The sequence below is a fragment of the Drosophila arizonae genome, chromosome X (assembly GCF_054131065.1).
Source record: "Drosophila arizonae isolate 15081-1271.41 chromosome X, UAZ_ARI_1.0, whole genome shotgun sequence".
Lineage (NCBI taxonomy): Eukaryota > Metazoa > Arthropoda > Insecta > Diptera > Drosophilidae > Drosophila > Drosophila arizonae.
The window spans coordinates 8,081,002-8,098,609 of NC_142927.1; the positions used below are offsets into that span (position 1 = coordinate 8,081,002).

Sequence of the window (17,608 nt, forward strand, 5' to 3'; positions counted from 1 at the left end):
CTCGTCGGCGACTGAGTCAGCAGAAATAAAGTCAGGCTCATTATCGATTTGGACTGCGGCTTTCATGAATCGCTGTCAAAGTCACCGAGTGACCAAGTCAGAGAGCCAAGCACTCCACGTGCTCGCTAATCGGATGCTCTGATATTTACAATGTAATACTTCGTCTAGCCCATCAATATAATCAATTCCAGCGATGCGCAGGTATTATAAACATTGTCTAAAACTACAAACTGCTCGACTGGCTTAAGCTTTAGATGGAAAGACCTTGTGTATTTAACCAGGCCAAATGAGAGCAATATGAAGCGAAAGCGCTTTAAAACTAAACTTGATTGAAGGACTCAAAAGTTTTCAGCTTTACTCTATAGCTACATCATTCAAATATTCAATATTGGGAGTCTTGATTTGATCTAGAGTACTACAGGGCATATTCAGGGAAGGGAGTGAGAATTACTCTGGTTTGATTCGTCCGCTCTTCCGTCTGTGTTTTCTTCCCTTGAGAATTATAGAAGCTGAAGATTTTTTGTGTCTGATTTCGTTTGTTGATTGTGTAAGCCCAACTCGATATACATATATAGCGTCGTACTCAGTGCGTATGTATGCCCTGTTTGACCCACTGTACAGCTGCTGCTGCTGCTGCTGCTGCTGCTGTATGCTGCCGGAGCCGAGCTCTGCTGGCCGGATTCGTTTGTCACCGCATGGCTATTAACAACAGTTTGCGCAAATGACACTGCAATAAAGCATAAAGAGAAAGGAAAACATTAAAAGATACAACGCCAGCAACGTCCAGCAGCAGAAGACGCACGGAGCGCGAACAAAGCCAAGCCAAACAAACACCCAGCCCAGACCGGGCTGCTGGTCAGCCGAGAGAGTCATTCCGCTGGCTGGTGGCCGCTGGCCGCTGGGCGGGCAATGTCTTATGCACAGATTTATTATGTGGCCATAAATAAATTACAGGGCCCGGAACGCACAGGATGCACATAATAACACGGCAAACAACGGACTCCAAATGTGGCTAAAAGCAACAAAGCAAAGCCAAAGCCAATGCCAAAGCCAATGCCCATGCCGAAGCTAAAGCAAAAGCCGGAGCCGAGAAGCCGAAGCACGCCAAATCAAGCCGAAGCCGAAAGCAGCAAATTACCAAAAATACCAAAAATGCTTGCCAAGGGCAATTCGAGCGTGACCCGTTAGTGCGTTGTTAGCCCCCTAAACCGTTTGCCCGAATCCCAGTTATGTGATAAGGGTTAAAAGGTCTGTCGACAGGCGCCGCAGCCCCTCTCGCTCTCCCTGCCCCAGCCCTCCATTCGTCCATTCAAAAATGCATGAAAATGTTGAACGATCTAATTAATGCCCAAGCACTAGCTGTAATACATATACATGTAATACACGCACACACACGCACACACAAGCATATATAGTGCATAGTGTATCTATGTGAATTCAAACTGCTGAACAAGCAATCATTTCCTTTCGCTCTCATCACTCAACACATCAACTGAGAGCTCGACCAAGTGTTTATTGTTCCGTTCCCTACACTGAGCCAGCCGAGAGGGTATATTGGCTTCATATGTGCTTATGGATGTTTGAGTGATATGCAAATACAAATTCATTAAATAGATTGCCTTCAGTTCTCGTTTCTCTGTCTCCCTGTCTCTCTGTCTCTCTTAATCTCTCTATCTAGCTCTCATGTATTCTATGATTACGAAGCTGTCATTATTCCATTGCTCTACTCAAATATACCCTGCGCCTGGAAAAACTACAATTTTTCGCAATTTTCATATTAATAAAATTCTTGAAATTGTTTCCTGTAAAATATTTTTTTTTTTTTTTGTGTCTAAATAAATAAATAGGTTTTAATATTGCATATCTTACCAAATGCTTTTGCACCTTTACCTCAATATAAAATATTTATTTATTTTTATTTATTGTGCTTTACTTCCCTTAAACATTTTTTTTTTTATTTTTTTTTTTTATTTTGATTTTGATGTATACCTAAGGAAGGTTAGCTATTGCTTTTCAGCTTGGATATTTATTATTTTCGAAGTAAATATTCTTCTATATTTGAAATTGTATGTATTTATTTATTTTTTTTATTTTTTTTTCAAAGAGAAGCCCTTGATTTGACTTAAATAGATGCATAGATATTATATTTAAGAAATTGATAAAAGCATTGATTGATGCCAACTATTTAGTATATCTATGCTTGCTCTATTGCAAATGGTCACAGCCACGCCCACGACACCCCCAAGCTAAACAGACAATGGCCAATGGCAAAGACCTAACTATGCCCTTAACTTAAACTTTAAGTGCCATTCTGACTCTCTCTCTCTCTCTCTCTCTCTCTCTCGCTCTCTGTCTCCCTCTCTTTCTTTCGTTTTCTTTCTCTCTCACTCTCTGTTTCTCGCTATCTCTCAGCGCGCTTGGTGCAGTGCGTCAGCCAGACTGACTGAATGGCTGGCTGGCAATAAATATCAAAGCATTTGTTTGCCGTCAAAAGCAAGAGGCTGCCAGGTTGCAACGCCTTCAATAAGTGGATGCGTGTATCTGTGTGCGTGTGCGTGTGTGTGTGTGCGAGTATGTGTGTGTGTGTGTGTGTGTGTGTGTGTGTCAAAGCTTGTGTGGCAGTCAATGGCTGTGGCACGTGCGCCGTAATTTGCGCGTTTAACATTTAAAGCAGCTCGTGAAGCTTCACAAATCGCCGCAACCGCTTCCAGGTACACGGGGGCGTATGCGCAATAAATTTAACGAGCTGCCATTAGAGATGACGACGAGGACGTCTACGATGGCGTTGGCATCGGCATTGCCATCGACGATGGCGTTGTCGTTGTCGCTGGCAAGGCCAAGATGTCAATGTCTGAGTGTAATGGCAACGGCAACGGCAATGGCAATGGCAAATGGGCGACTGCATTGAAATTTGTGCAGGCTAATGATAAATTGACTTAATTAGTTGACGTGCCAAGCACAATTATTATGAATTGTTGCGCTCATGTGTTTCCGAAAAACAATTTCGCTTACGTTTCGCAACAAATTTGATGCCTCAATTGATGGCGATTGAATAATGCGTCCATTCAAATTAACTGCTGAGCATATCTCAGCTTCAATCATGGTGCTCAGTCTGCCCTGATTATGAATAAATTATTGCGAGTGTCTCACACTGTGTAGAAGAAGCATAGACGGATTCCACAGCAACTTAAATTGTGATGACCTGTGACCTGAGCTGGTAGCTCAAATGTACACAGGGCTAACATGAATTAGCTACTGTGATCTGGAGAGCCCTGAGATGAGTGAGAGCTACAGCGATCTAGCATGTTAATCTCTATCTCTTGTTACTCACAACTGCAGTGATTATCCTGCGAAGTTTGCTGTCTTTACAGACCTACCAAATGTGCATTACCCCAAGATTTTTGTAAATGCGGATCAACTATATCTAAAGTTTACTGAATATATGACTATTTTTGGAATTCAGATGGGGAAAATTAGACAATAGTTATTAAGAATTTAAATAAATTTAAAATAATGCCCTTATGAATGAACGATGATGAATATAAACAGATTATGTTTTAATTAAAATCTCAAGAAAAGAATTTAAAAGAAAAAAATTTTTATAGAATATTCTCTAACCATATAGTGTATGAAGTTTCCGCATTATATAAATTTTTATAATTTCTCCGTAAAATATAGCATTTGGACTGCTGTTGAGGTTGGCTCGAAGGTCTGTTGATCTAGCTAGTTGAGTGATCCATGCTGTACTGGTCGTTGCCCTGTGGCGTCTAATCTAAAAGACAGTTTCTCACCTGTCTGACATATTAATACATACTTGTTGATCTGCTCAGAAATCTATGGACTTTATGAGGTTTGCCACGCCTCCTGCTGGCAGCTACAGAGATTACGGAACCATTATGTGCTGAGTGTCTATTTTAAATTGGTTTTAGGCTATCAGTTCATGTATAAATATAATATAAAGATAGATAAAGTACACTAGGGCATCGCCGAGTCGTGTTATCGATTGTTACTTTGTTGTTGTTATTTGCTTTTGTTTCGTTTTCTTGCTTCGCTTGCATTAATTTACGTGTAATTCGTTTTTGAAATCAAATGCTGTAGACATTCTGGCTTGGCCCGTGTGTTTGTTTGTGCTGGAGAGACGTGCTCTCGGGCTCGATAATAATTGAATCGCATATGTATGTATGTATGTATGTAGCTAATGAGTGCACGGATGGGCGGACTCCTTTGCCACGTCGCGTCGTTGCTGGCAACGCACACGTGCAGCAAATCAACTTTGCCAAGTTTCGTTTTCACTTCGATTTCGTATGCAACTTCGATGGGCAGGAGGCGGGCGGAGGCAGCCGAGGGCGGGTGGCAGCAGGCAGGTGGGAAAAGGCTAGCGACAACAAATGAAAATACGAAAACTTGCAGCATTTTTCAACAATTTAATTTATTTATTTTGGCACTCTTGTTGGCTGCTGCTGCTGTTGTTGTTGTTGTTGTTGTTGCTGTTGTTGGTGCTATTGCTTTGCAGTCAGCTGTCGTGACATGGGTTTTTCCACATTCACAATCCCATTCAGGTTCGCATTCACATTCACATTCACATTCACATCGCTATTCTGTGACTGTGATCGAAACGCACTGATAGCCTCTGTCACTCAAGCGAACTGGTTGACTTTGCTGTTTGGCTTTCGCTTTGGGCTACTTTGTCACGATATCGCCCACTAATCTGGACCGTATCCCAGCCCCGTGTTCCGTAGCCCGCGTCCCGCGTCCCCGTCCAGCTGCACCCACATTAAAAACACTCACATAATACAATTTCTACTTTTTGTGCGGCTGCCTTTCCTTCACTTTTGTTTCGCTCTCTTTGGAAATCAACTTTGGGTCATTTCTCCAACATGCGCCAAAGATTCCATTTACTCGGAATTTAATTGGACTCGAACTGAACTTGAATTAAAGTTTTTTTTTTTTTTGCAATTTTGTGTTGCTTTAATCCTGAAGTTTTTCATATCTGGCAAATTTTAAGTACTCAACTTTTTCGATGCTGCCTGAGTCTTTGCTGCCAAAGATATCTGGAGAAGAAGCTATAGAGCTAGCCATATAGAGCACCCAAATCGAGCCCTGACTAGCCTTGGTCCTTTGCTCACTTTTACTGTTGCAAATACTTTTGATGTTACCTACACAATTTTAAACATTGTTTGCGATTTATTTGCTATTTCTGTAACTTTCACTACTTACAGCTTAATAGTACGAAAATATTGGTTATCTCCTTTGGCGCTTATGCAAAGCTCATTTTTGGCATTTTACGTTTTAAAGCTGGTTAATTGTTTGATAAATTGATTTGCCTGCATATTGAGCTCATTTCAAGTATTCCAAGGGATTAGCTCAAGCTTATTTGCCTCAATTGACTTGAGGCTGCGAACATATCTGAAAAGTTTGCTATCTATTCTTGCAGTCCATTTGCTACGAATCGTCCACTTTGTAGTTTTACACACTGCTCTTCCCTTTTCCCCCCTCCCTCTCATGTTTACACGCCCTCTTTACCCTATATACGAATTGTATATTTGTGTTTTTTTTTTTTTTTGCTTCTTTATGAATTCCTTCAATTTGAATTTCTTTTTTATACTCTTTCACGAAAGTGAAATGAGTATATTGGTTTTGTGTGAGTATATTGGTTTTTGAGACTTCAAATTTGGAGCATATACTCGGGTATATCTCCGATTTAGCTAGAACGATAAAATTGCACATGAGCATGGTATAATTTTATTAAGTCCAATCAGTCTCTAAAATTATATGTCAACGCCCATTAGGGGCGTGACAAATCGATTTTTATACAATAGCTAAACTTAGCTACTATTTTGCTGAAGGGATGTGAATGAGTATTCCGCAGTCGGTAACGCCTGACTGCAACGTTCTTACTTGTCTTTTACTCATTGAGTACCTAAATCCATTTTTGTGCAATGTCCGTCCGTTTGTCCGCCCGTATAAAAGCTAACTATTTCGCCATTAGAGAAAGTTTGAATATACTAACTCAATGCACCACGTCTGCTAGTATTAACATTTTTCCTATACGCCCACCAAGGGCGTGACAAATCGGAAAATGCTTATCCACGTCCGGGAGCCGCAAAGGCTTATATATATATAATCTATAATTTCATATATATCTATAATTTCATCTTCGTCAATCGATGACAAAATACTGCCGATTAATTTAATTACCGATTAATTACCGATTAATTTCCTCAGCTGTAGACCATAAATGCCAAATGGTACAATTTACGAATTTCTTACTCCTTTAACGCAAGGGATTAAGCTATTCCTGAGTATTACGCCCGACTGTAATATTTTTCATTGTTTTTGACCTAAGCAAAGAATTATTTGGTCCTCAGCTCATTTCTTACTCATCTTAAGAACTTCACTGCCTTGAATTGCTTCGAGTTGTCCACCAAATTCTTCGCCTTACATATATCTTCTCTTGCTCTGCATATATATGTATGTATACATTGTACATATACCTTCACTTAATATCAGCTCCAATCACATCGTCCAGCAGCTGTGCATAATTTATTTAAAGCGTAAACTTCCGAAAAAAAAAAGAAAAAATAAAGTAAAATGAAATAAATGCAAACTTCAATTAAATTGTGCAATTTGTGTTGAAGCAAAGTTCGCTGCATTTCGCAGCTGAGCTCGAGACAGTTGGCAGCAGCAGCAGGTGCGCTTGCATACCTTTGGATACTATTTGCCAATCGGGCGCCAAATTGAAAATTCCCTTTGAGCGCACTCTGCCTGAGCAATTTAATGCATTTCGCAATTTGGCTTTAATGCGGTCGGCCATGCCTTGTCCAGTGGCCTCGCTCGGCTTTAGTCCGGTTAAGTGAAATGCGAAAAGGTGACAAATTAAAAACGATTTACCTGAATTAGTTCGCCTTGTTCTACCCAACTGCAAAAGGTATCGATCTATGTATTTCTGCATCAATCAAATTCGAAATAAAATGCGAAATAAAAATACAAATAAAACTAACTAAATGGCGCGCACTGTATGCTGTGTTCAATGTTTCAAATATCAATTGATTTCAGTACTCTAACTAAAAGTATTGCGAATTGATCACTGTGTTTGCCTTTGAGCCTAGGGTGTACACAAACCTATTCTATACAAGCCTATATCTTTAAACAGAGAAGGGCTCAATACGCGGTACAGATATCATATTAAAAAAGCGATGACAAAAAATTTACTTGAACCAAATAAAATGATTGTTAACATCAAAATAAAAAAATTTGTCTCTTACTTTATTAAAAAAAAACAAAAAACAAAAAATAATAATAATAATTATAAATAAATAATTAAAAATAAATAAATAAACATGGGTCCGTCGAATATAGGCAAGTTTGTAGGATCCGTCGAAAAGGGACAGCCCTGTATAAATTGATATATGTATAGTTGAATGGTTAGAAAGATTCTCGAGGGTCCGTCGTATAGACCGGAAATCGTTATAAGCAAGTTTGCTCAGACACCTTTGTCTGGAGACCAGGATTCTCGTCGCAATAAACATATGAACGCTATACGCGAAGTCGCTATAACCGAATTCTACTGTACATATATATATATATTTATGTTAGATATCTGTTTGTATAGGAAAATTTGCTGTTATTACTAGTACTATATTATATTACGGCGTTACGGACAACGCTCCATTTCCCGATTTATATTATAATTATAAATTATATATTATTCAATTATTATACATATGTATATATCGCTTATATAGATTCAATCATTTCATTATTGAAATATATCGGTAGAGTATCCAAACCGGAACGTATGATCAATATGATATCAATATTTCAATATTTAGGAATTTTTTTCTTTTATTTTTATTTTTATTTTTTTTTATTTTTCTTTTATTTTTGGTTTTTGCATTTTGCAAAGCGAAATGAAAACTCAGTCGACGACGACCAGCCGTGGCACAGTTAAATTCACGTGACAAGCCAATATTAAATGTGATTCAGCTGCAGCACAAATGCAAACATCAGCGAGAGACACATACAAAGAGCGAAAGAGAGAGAGAGAGAGAGAGAGAGAGAGAGAGGGAGAGGGCACTAGCGAGTATGGTTAGTCAGAGAGTCCGAAGGAAGTGGCTATAGACATCTAGATATATCTACATATAGCAACTGTGTGCAAACTATGCCGCTCAACTGTTTGGGTTAAGCATTTATTTATAACATTTTCAATTCAGTTGGCACAAAGGAAACAAAGCAGAGCAGCTTGAGAAAATAGCCGAGCTGTATATGGAAATCCTAGCGACAGTTTTCACTTGAAATCAACTGACCCCATATATATTCATACATATTCACAGCGATTCACAACTATTCACTTAACTTTCCATAATATTTATGATTGTTTAACATGAAGCTTGATGGGAGAAAGAAAACCGTTTTAAAAACTTTTAATGTAGCCAACGTAAACGCTTCAATTCGTCACGAGTTAGCCGGACTCAACAACTTTATTGGCCAAATGGAAACCATGCTGGTTACATACAACAAAAACACTCTTTGAGTGTGGAATTGTGACGTCATATTGCCATTGAGGTGAAGTTAAGTATGACAGAGATCAATCTATGTGAGAGCAGAGAGTTGAAGTCAAATAGATGGGAATAATAAGTTAAGAGTGAGTATTACGCAGTCGGTAAGGCTTGATTGCAACATTCATACTCGCTCTGATTAAATTGCTTTCTAAATCTGAATTAAGAGTTTTAGACTGGAACGCCTCGACTTTGGCCGAAAGAATTGTGTCTTAAAGCTAAATGAAAGTCAAGTCTGTGTGGGTGTGTATATGTATGTATATATAATGTGTGTGAGTATGTGTGTGTGTGTGTGTGTGTGTGTGTGCGTGTGTGCTATTGATGAAATCGATTGCCGCCGGCGGACAAACGAGGCTGTCATGTTTGGTTTGGTTGCCATTTCCGCTTCCGTTTCCGTTTCATTTTCAGTTTCAGTTTCAGTTTGATTTCATGCAACGCTCAGAGCTCAGCTTTCAGCTTTCAGATGCAGTTTTGTGCCAATGCTGCAATTAAAATTGAATCAATTATGAATTTGACTTTGCCACCATTTGTAGTGCATGTCAAGTGGATCAGGACGAATGGCAGTGGCGCTCGCAGCGCCTGCAGCTGTCCGATTTTGGTATTCGCAATATCAATAGCCTGGCCAGAACAGCAAATATTGATTGATTGGCAGGACTCGACAATTGTTAGGAACTTTAAATATGGCTTCGAGCAGACACACGATATTTATGCAATAAAACCAAACGCTCTCCGACGTCTTCTCGCTATCCTCTGCTTGAATTGCCAGGAAGTCAAATTAAGTTCATTTCATTTGATTTACACATAGTCCGCACTGAATGACGTGCGAAAGCTGCAGCAAATTAATGTTTGGCAACACCTTTTTTGAGAGCATGTGAATAACAACTTCATTGAAATGCTTTGGCTACCAACGTTCCGTTTATCGAATTTGTATTCTTGCCAAAAAGGTGCACAAACAATAATAATCAATTCGAAATGACAATAATTCACAGCTGACGTTTTCGCTTTGCTCAGCGAGTGTTTTCATGTCGATGGGAAACTATATGCATATGTATGTATGTTTCGGATGGACTGATTGATTATTGTATTCATTCGAAGTAAGCAAATAATACCATAAAAAATATTGTTGGATTTTGAATTCTAGATTCTAAAAAAGAGTAAAAAATAAATATATATAATAATAATCATGAAATAAAAAAAAAAAAAAGAATAGAAAATAAAATATCATAAAAAGCTCTTGAGATCTACGAGATTGAGACATAAAATAAAAGAAAAAAAAAAAGTAAATAAATACAATAAAATAAATAAATAAATTAATCTAATATATTATATTGTATCAAATGTAATAAAAAAAATTTAAAAAAATTTTATATATACAATTCGGTTATAACGACTCCGCTTAATGCCTCTGTACGGTTATAGCGACGAAAGTTCTGGTCCCCAGACAAACTTTTATGTACGGTTATAGCGACTTCCGGGTATAACAACGGCCCCCTTGAGTGTCATTATAACCGGATTTTACTGTATATATATGGTTCTTATTTTAAATAACTTAAAAATTGATTCGTATTATTCATTTTTTCTGTAAAAAATTATTAAATGTAGTTGACCCACTTAAAAATATATTATTATTATATTTTAAATATTATATATATTTTATTATATTCTAAATTATGTACATTGTATGCATATGAAATTGATATTTTGTATTTAATTTAAATTTAATTTATATGATAAAATAATAAATAATTATTACTCATCAATTTTTATTAAAAAAAAACAAATCATTATTTTTTACAATAAAAAATAATAATAATAAATATATAAATAAATGAAATTAAATTAAAATAAAAAATAAAAAGCAGATTAAATTTTTTTAAGAGTAGCCCATTTACTCATACTCAGCCATTGAGTAGTAGAAGCAGATTCGATGTCGTCTTCATCTGCTCAATCGAAGCACAGCGTCGTCCTGCCATGATCTTCCCACTGAGCACAGACACAGACTGAACAGGCCTACCTAATATGTTGGCCGTGGCATCATCTGTCCAAGAATATGATATAGATGCGTTGCTCCATTGCTTTGTTTAGAGAAGGCGAACATCGAAGATGAGCCATTGCACAGCCTTGCAGAAGAGCATACAATATATTCGAATTTGTTGGCATAAGACATAAGAATTGAATAAATATAAATATATGTATACATACATATACATAAATATACTTAAGCCATGAAATTTCTAAATTCGCAATATTCCTTGAACAGGTCTTCTAATCTAAGGAAGATAGTTCATGAAATATAACTTAATATTACAACAGCCAACAGCCAATATATATAGTATATATATATAGTATATATATGTATATATGTATGTATGTATGTATATCGATATCAAGTATTTGTTTCAGCGCTGTAGATAAAATATTGCAATTTATGTAGCACATCGCTTAGAGTGTGGCACTGTGAGATCGAGTGTGAGATAGAGCGGATGTGTGTGTGTGTGTGTGTGTGTGTGTGTGTGTGTGTGTGTGTGTGTGGGGAACGTCTTGCCGAGTGGAACAGTTTGTGTCGAATCCCATTTGGAATTGCATTCAGGCGTTGGAGCGAACGAGTTGTTGTGTGTGTGAGACAGTTGGAGTTCGGTGTGTTCGGGGAGGTGTGTGGAGCTTGGCCTGCAGGCAAACAAGTTTTAAAGCAAACAACTTTACTGTTGCCGTAACTGTAACCGTAACCGGAACCGTTACGGTTGCTGCCATTGCTCGGCAAGTTCAATATATATGGCAGTTGCCGTTGACTTTTGATCGCTTTCCAGCACGCACACACACACACACACATTCGCTCACCCACAGTGAGACACACAGCGAAAGACAGACAGACAGGCAGTCACACACACATACATACCATATGGTCAGGGCTACTTTGTTGTCGCCGGGGCGAACATGGCGTATGCGCAATATTTGTATTACTGTTTCATATGGGCCGCTAGAGCCCCCAATTGCCCGAGCTGAAGTTGAAGCTGTAGCTGGAGCTGTGGTCCATGCCACGTGTCCTAGTTATGGACGTTCATATACATATATGGCTCTCTCTCATTCTCAGTGTGTGCGCGTGTGTGTGTGTGAAGCGATGGAGTAAAGAAAAACGGCATCGGTTATGGCAAACGAATGCGACGATGCCGTTTGCCCTTAACTCAAATGTACAACATCAATAAATAAAAAACCCAGGCGAAAGGATATAAAAAAGGATAATAAACAGAGTCCCCTAAGAAATCTATAACTGAGTGCGGCCACACACACAAACACACACACACACACACACTCGCATTGCAACATTTGCTGCTGGCTGAAATTGGCAGCGACAGCAGCAGCAGCAGCAGCATCGATAAGGATATGTTTGTGGCTTGCTGCTGCTGCTCGAGTGCTGAAACACACGTTCAAATTTAAACGATGTCTCTATATAAATATATATATATATCTACACATGTGTGTGTGTGTGTATATATAATGCATGTGTGTTTCGCCCACACACATAAATTTCCATATGGCAGCAGCTCATGCAATATGCAGGATAACCTCGATGAAAAGGCGATAAAAAGACGCCGCCTAATGCTCAACTCGCGCGCCTCATGCGCTCCGCCTCCCTCCCCCCGCACACACACACACATACACTCACCAAAAGCCACAAACGCCTCTGTCCATGTCGATGGCATTCAAATGAATAAAGCAAAAGCCTGGCGCCTATCTCGCTAATGTATCCTGGCCAAGTTATGACTGACAGTCGCAGGAGTGCGCCAAGTCGTAAACTCAATTTTCTTGCCACTGTCAATGCAGTACGAATATTTGCGCTTACACATAGAGGCACACACACACACACACAAGCACATGCAGAGTGAACTGTGCTTTGTGGCATTGACATAAATGAATGTTCCGGATGCAGAAGCAACCAGCATCTGGCAGCTAGTTGATTGAATGCGGCTGCCACTTATCAACAGCTACAGACGACCGCATTCAACACAGACGACTTTAATATATAAATGTATAACTGTCAGAATCAGCTGCATCTGCTATATACCATGCCATAGTGTTTCTATATACACATACAAACTATTTTAAAGCAGACGCTATGACTCGGATTCCCTTGATTTTATGTTCGATCAGCTATGGATAATTCTTTGGAATAAATCTATATTTTTTCTTGTTAAAAATTCCTCTGATATTAATAGATTTACAACTATTTACCCTTTGGAAAACAGTTTTATTTTTCATTTTTATAAACTTTTTCTCGTTACATATTCATCCAGTTTGTGAATAATCTATTTAACAGTTTCTTATATTCTATTATACTATATTCTTCTCTTGAAAATCTTGAAATAGAGAGACATTAAGTCTAATCTAGAGACATCATTATTTATTTATTTTTGGTTTCTATAAAGCTTCGTTTCTATACATCTTCATTTGATTCTTGGTCTGGTTGAACAGCATTTGATCACACTTGAGTTAGCATCGATTCCTGAATCTATCATGATGATAAATTAACTCGGCCAAGCTTGATAAACTCTTAATCATCATTTAATGCTACTTCCAGTTTCTCTCAAACAGACATAAAACTCTTCGAACCCACCTCTTCTATTAATATTTCAAGTGCATCGTAAAAATCGTTCTCCTTTATCAGGCAGCGAATGCATCCACAGTTTTCTTCTCTTCCTGCCTGTTCTTTATAGCTCGACGTAACTTGATGTTTTTTTTTTTTTTTTTTTTCGTTGGCTCTCGCTGAGCTGGTGCTTCTTCTTTGCTTCTTTTTGGCTGTTCAGCCTGGATGCTGGCGAGTGGCGCAGCAGTTGCCAATTATTGTGTTCCTTAACTAAAAATCTGTTGTAATCCCTTAAGAGGTTTACATTCGAAATCGCAATCTATGGCATTAATCGCTGCGCTCGTAGCCTACGAGCTGTGGCTCATGTGGCACAGAAATGAGTGCAAAACATTTCGACGAGTTTCTCTGCCGCTGTCGCTGTCGCAGTTGGCGTCGCAGCTGGCTTTGACGCTGTCGCTGTCGCTGGCGTTGGCAATTCTGAAGCACTTGAACGTGCGTCAAATTAAAACACCGCAAAATGTCAAGTGATGCGAGCTGCTGCAGACAGAGCGGTGCGCTTGGCCTGTGTGCTGGGTTGGCGCAGGGGTGGTGCAGGGGTGGTGCACTGGTGGTGGTGGTGGTACACTGGGTGTGTGCAAAAGAATATTGCGTTGCTTTTATTTTAATGAGCATTAAATGATGTGGCAAGCCGCCGATGCGAGGGCAGCCCCAAACTACGCTGCCAGTGCAGCAGCGGCTGCAGCTATTGCCACGCCCCGCTGCTGCCCACATTTACGACTTAATGATGCCAATCGACGACTATGCACAAAAGTATGCAACACATTTTTGCAACATGCCTTCACGCAATGCCTCCGTGCGCCGCTTTGAGGCAAATCACAATCGCTGTCGGATAGTGGGTTGGTGGTTGGGTGGTTGGCTGGTTGGGTGGTTGAGTGGTTGGGTGTGTGGCACGCAGCTAAATTTCATGGCATTGCTGTAAATTTATGGGCCACACACACACACACACACACACATACATGAAAATCTTTTGTGCATTCACTTTGTCGAACAACCACACACAAATACACACACGCTGGCAATCGTTTGTAGAGCATCCGGTGGCGCATCCGCTTGTGGCATGCTGCTGGCGCTGGCGCTGGCACGGGCTGGGGAAATTGAAACAAATGTTTTAGAGATATTTATTTGCATATTTGCATAATTTTTCGGTTGCATTTTTTATGCGGCCTTCCATTATTCATATGCAGCGACCGACACATGCCCAACCAACCGCCGCACCACACACACACACACCCACACACACACACAGACAGCAGAAAGTAGCCCACGCAACTGTTTTAGCCCAACAAATGCTGGCAGCATTTTATGAGCCTGTTTCTCTCTGTCAGCTACATGATCTATAAAACATGCTCTTATCGTTCGCTTTGTTTACGTCAATGGGCTTCGATGCACTCAATCTGGAAACCTAATCCCATTTCTCATCAATTTCAATAATGATTTCAATAATTTAAGCTAATCTTGGCAGGCCTCAAATATGATTGACCCATTTACCACCTGCCCTTACCTACTCTAAATTGCAATGAATCTCATATTCGTTTTGAGCGAATTTGTGTAGCAAACGTTTTTATTTTCAAATGTAGTTTTCGCTCTGTTTCTGACTACCTTTCTGTCTCTCCTTCTCTCTGTGTCTCTGCCTCTCTCTGTCTCTCTCTATCTCTCTGTGTGTCCCTCTCTCTCTCTCTCTCACTCTGTCTCTTTCTCTAACTTTCTCTTACTCTTTGCAAGCTTATGACTAAGCCCAATGTTTTTATGTTCTGAGCTCATAGAACATGGAATTTTACGGTATATTCTTTGGGTGAAATGGTATGTGACTGACGAAAGTTTATGCAGAAAATCCCACAATATACATATATAGACTTGATCACGATGAAGAGCCGTGTCGATCCGTCGGTCCATCGGTCTGTCCGTCCGATTGCCCTGCCATGCGACCAACTGGCTCTTTATACATTCGTCTATCTGCCAGTCTCTCCGCCCGACTGTCCAGCAGAAGGTCAAACTATCCGTCCGTATGAGCACAGCTATTCCTTTGCACAACAGCTAGAGCGGAACAAGTCTATTAGTTTTGATTGCATAAGACATCCGGATGGTTGGAAAACCAACACTGCCGAGTGCTTAGCGTATCTCCTAGTCGAGCACACCCCACTAGAGCATGTTCACTTGTTTTCTGCTTTCAAGTGTAATTATATAACTAAAATATTCTTTGTGTAAATACACACAAATGTTATATAATTTTTGTTTTCACATTTCATAGTTGACTTCTGCATCAACTGTCATTAAAATGGGTCAAGAGAGTTATATTTCATACACTAAATACACACGCATACATATACATATGTATATAGTATGCATATATATGTATTTATATACAAATTCGGAAATACTTGGCACTTTAGTCAATTAGCTGGGCAAATGTTTTGTTTTTATTGCTCTCTGCTGCTGTTGTTGTTGCTGCTGTTTTTGTTGTTGTTGCTGTCAATGCTGAAAGCCTGACGCATTTTCGGCTTTATACATTTATTTATGATTTTAAGCATGGCCACAAATTTATTTGCGCATTTTTGTGCTATATTCACAAATTTGCATTTTTGGTGTGTCCACACAATTTCCGGGACTCGAGTTTCCCCATTTCCCATTTCCATTTCACAAATACTCTATCGAGAATGTAATTAGATTATAGATTTTGGCTAACAATCTCTGTGAAATATTGTCCTATTTGTTATATCATACAAATCAATTAAATTTACCTGAAACTTACCTGCAGCAATAGATTCCAATTGAATAGATGCCTCGATTTGATCCAGTTAAAGCTCGAATTTTTGTGTATAATCCGTAGGTGTAACACAAGCCATGCTTGAGCATTGAATGGGAAACTTCTGAAAGCAGTTTCAACTTTAAGCAGTCTGCATAACAAAGGGTTCACTATGGCTGCAGCTTGGCTAGAGTTTGGTTAGTTAGCAAACATTTAAATCTGAACATTTAAATCTGAATCTATATCAAGCTAACATAGGCGAGGTGCATTGAGAGGGAATGCAGTATGTTGAATTCCCTTCTGGCTTCCATTCATGGCTCTTTGTGTTTTCTCTCTTTCACTCAGTTTCATTTGCCTTTGCAGACGACATTCGGGTAACTCTTGAAACACACCTCGCTCATGCACATAAGCGTATTCGAATTCGTGCAACGCGTGATTCCTTTAACTATTTTGATTTGCCTTCAATTTCCATGTTGATGACACATGCACTTTAAAAAAAGAGACAGAGAGAGAGAGAGAGAGAGAGACAGAGAGAGAAAAAGAGAAATAAACTATTGGAAATCATGTGAAAATATTTATTTAAATTGTGGAGCCCAGCCAAAAGCAATAAACAGAACGCAAAATTATCTATGCACTAGATTCTTGTTTTATCAGCTCGTTTTATTGTTGTTTTTACGCCTTTTGTTATTTACTATTGTTTTATGCATAAAGTTGATTACAATAATGGAATCCGTGTGGTTGCAGCCAACACAAATGCCAAAATGTTGATCAATTTCTGAGTGATTTTGGCTTTAAATTTACTAAGATATCAGAGTAGACTACTTGAGGGAGAGACAGACTTAAACCAGAGCAAGGCAAGTATTTTAAAATACAAAATAATTGCCTATATATAAAGCGATATACTATAGTGATTCGACCGTTTTCTAAAAAATTTTATATAATATTTTAAGCAGATTTTTGCTGTGAGCAGCTTATGAAATAATCGAAATATTTTGAAAGGGAGCTGCTATAAATATAGATATAAATATACATATATACATATCTACATATATATACGATTTTCGATTATTTCCTGTCAAATTAATTTTCATTTCAAGATGATGTGCGTGTGGTTGTATGTGTACACATGTGTGTGTGTGTGTGTGTGTGGCCAATTTATGCATATATTAGCAATGCTCAATAGCAAAAGCAGCAGCCGCAAACACACATAGTGTGAGGGAGAGAAAAGGATAGTAGATGATAGAGAGTGTGTGTGAGAGAGAGAGAGACTAAAAGTCGTAGCTCAAATTGAAGATAATTTAAGCCTTTGCTGAGATTAATTTGCATCCAATTATTCGTTGCTACCCAGAAGGGTCAACAGCAATGGCCACACGCCTCATAATACCAATAACTATCATAATAATATTATTATTGTTATTATAACTATAACTTTTATTGCTGCTCCTTGGCTCACACATCATTCAGTGGTCAAGCAAACGTATTTACTGTAGTCAACACCAGACCAAATTTATGTCCATCGAAGGTACGAATTCGACCATTTCCATTTGTTCAAATTGCTGTTCGGTTAAATCTGGTTCTGTCTGCATATTAAATAATTATTGTTTCTCTCTAATCGTCTTATGAGCCGCATTTTGCGAGTCCATGAACAAGTGAATTTTGCTTGAA

The 17,608-nt window shown here is 38.8% G+C and overlaps 1 protein-coding gene across 7 annotated transcripts in view; it reads left to right on the forward strand.

Moving 5' to 3' along the window:
* The window catches only part of Ten-a (Teneurin-a transmembrane protein), a 308,074-nt gene that overhangs the window by 14,778 nt on the left and 275,688 nt on the right, over nucleotides 1-17,608 (forward strand). The gene's annotated exons all lie outside the window — the stretch shown is intronic.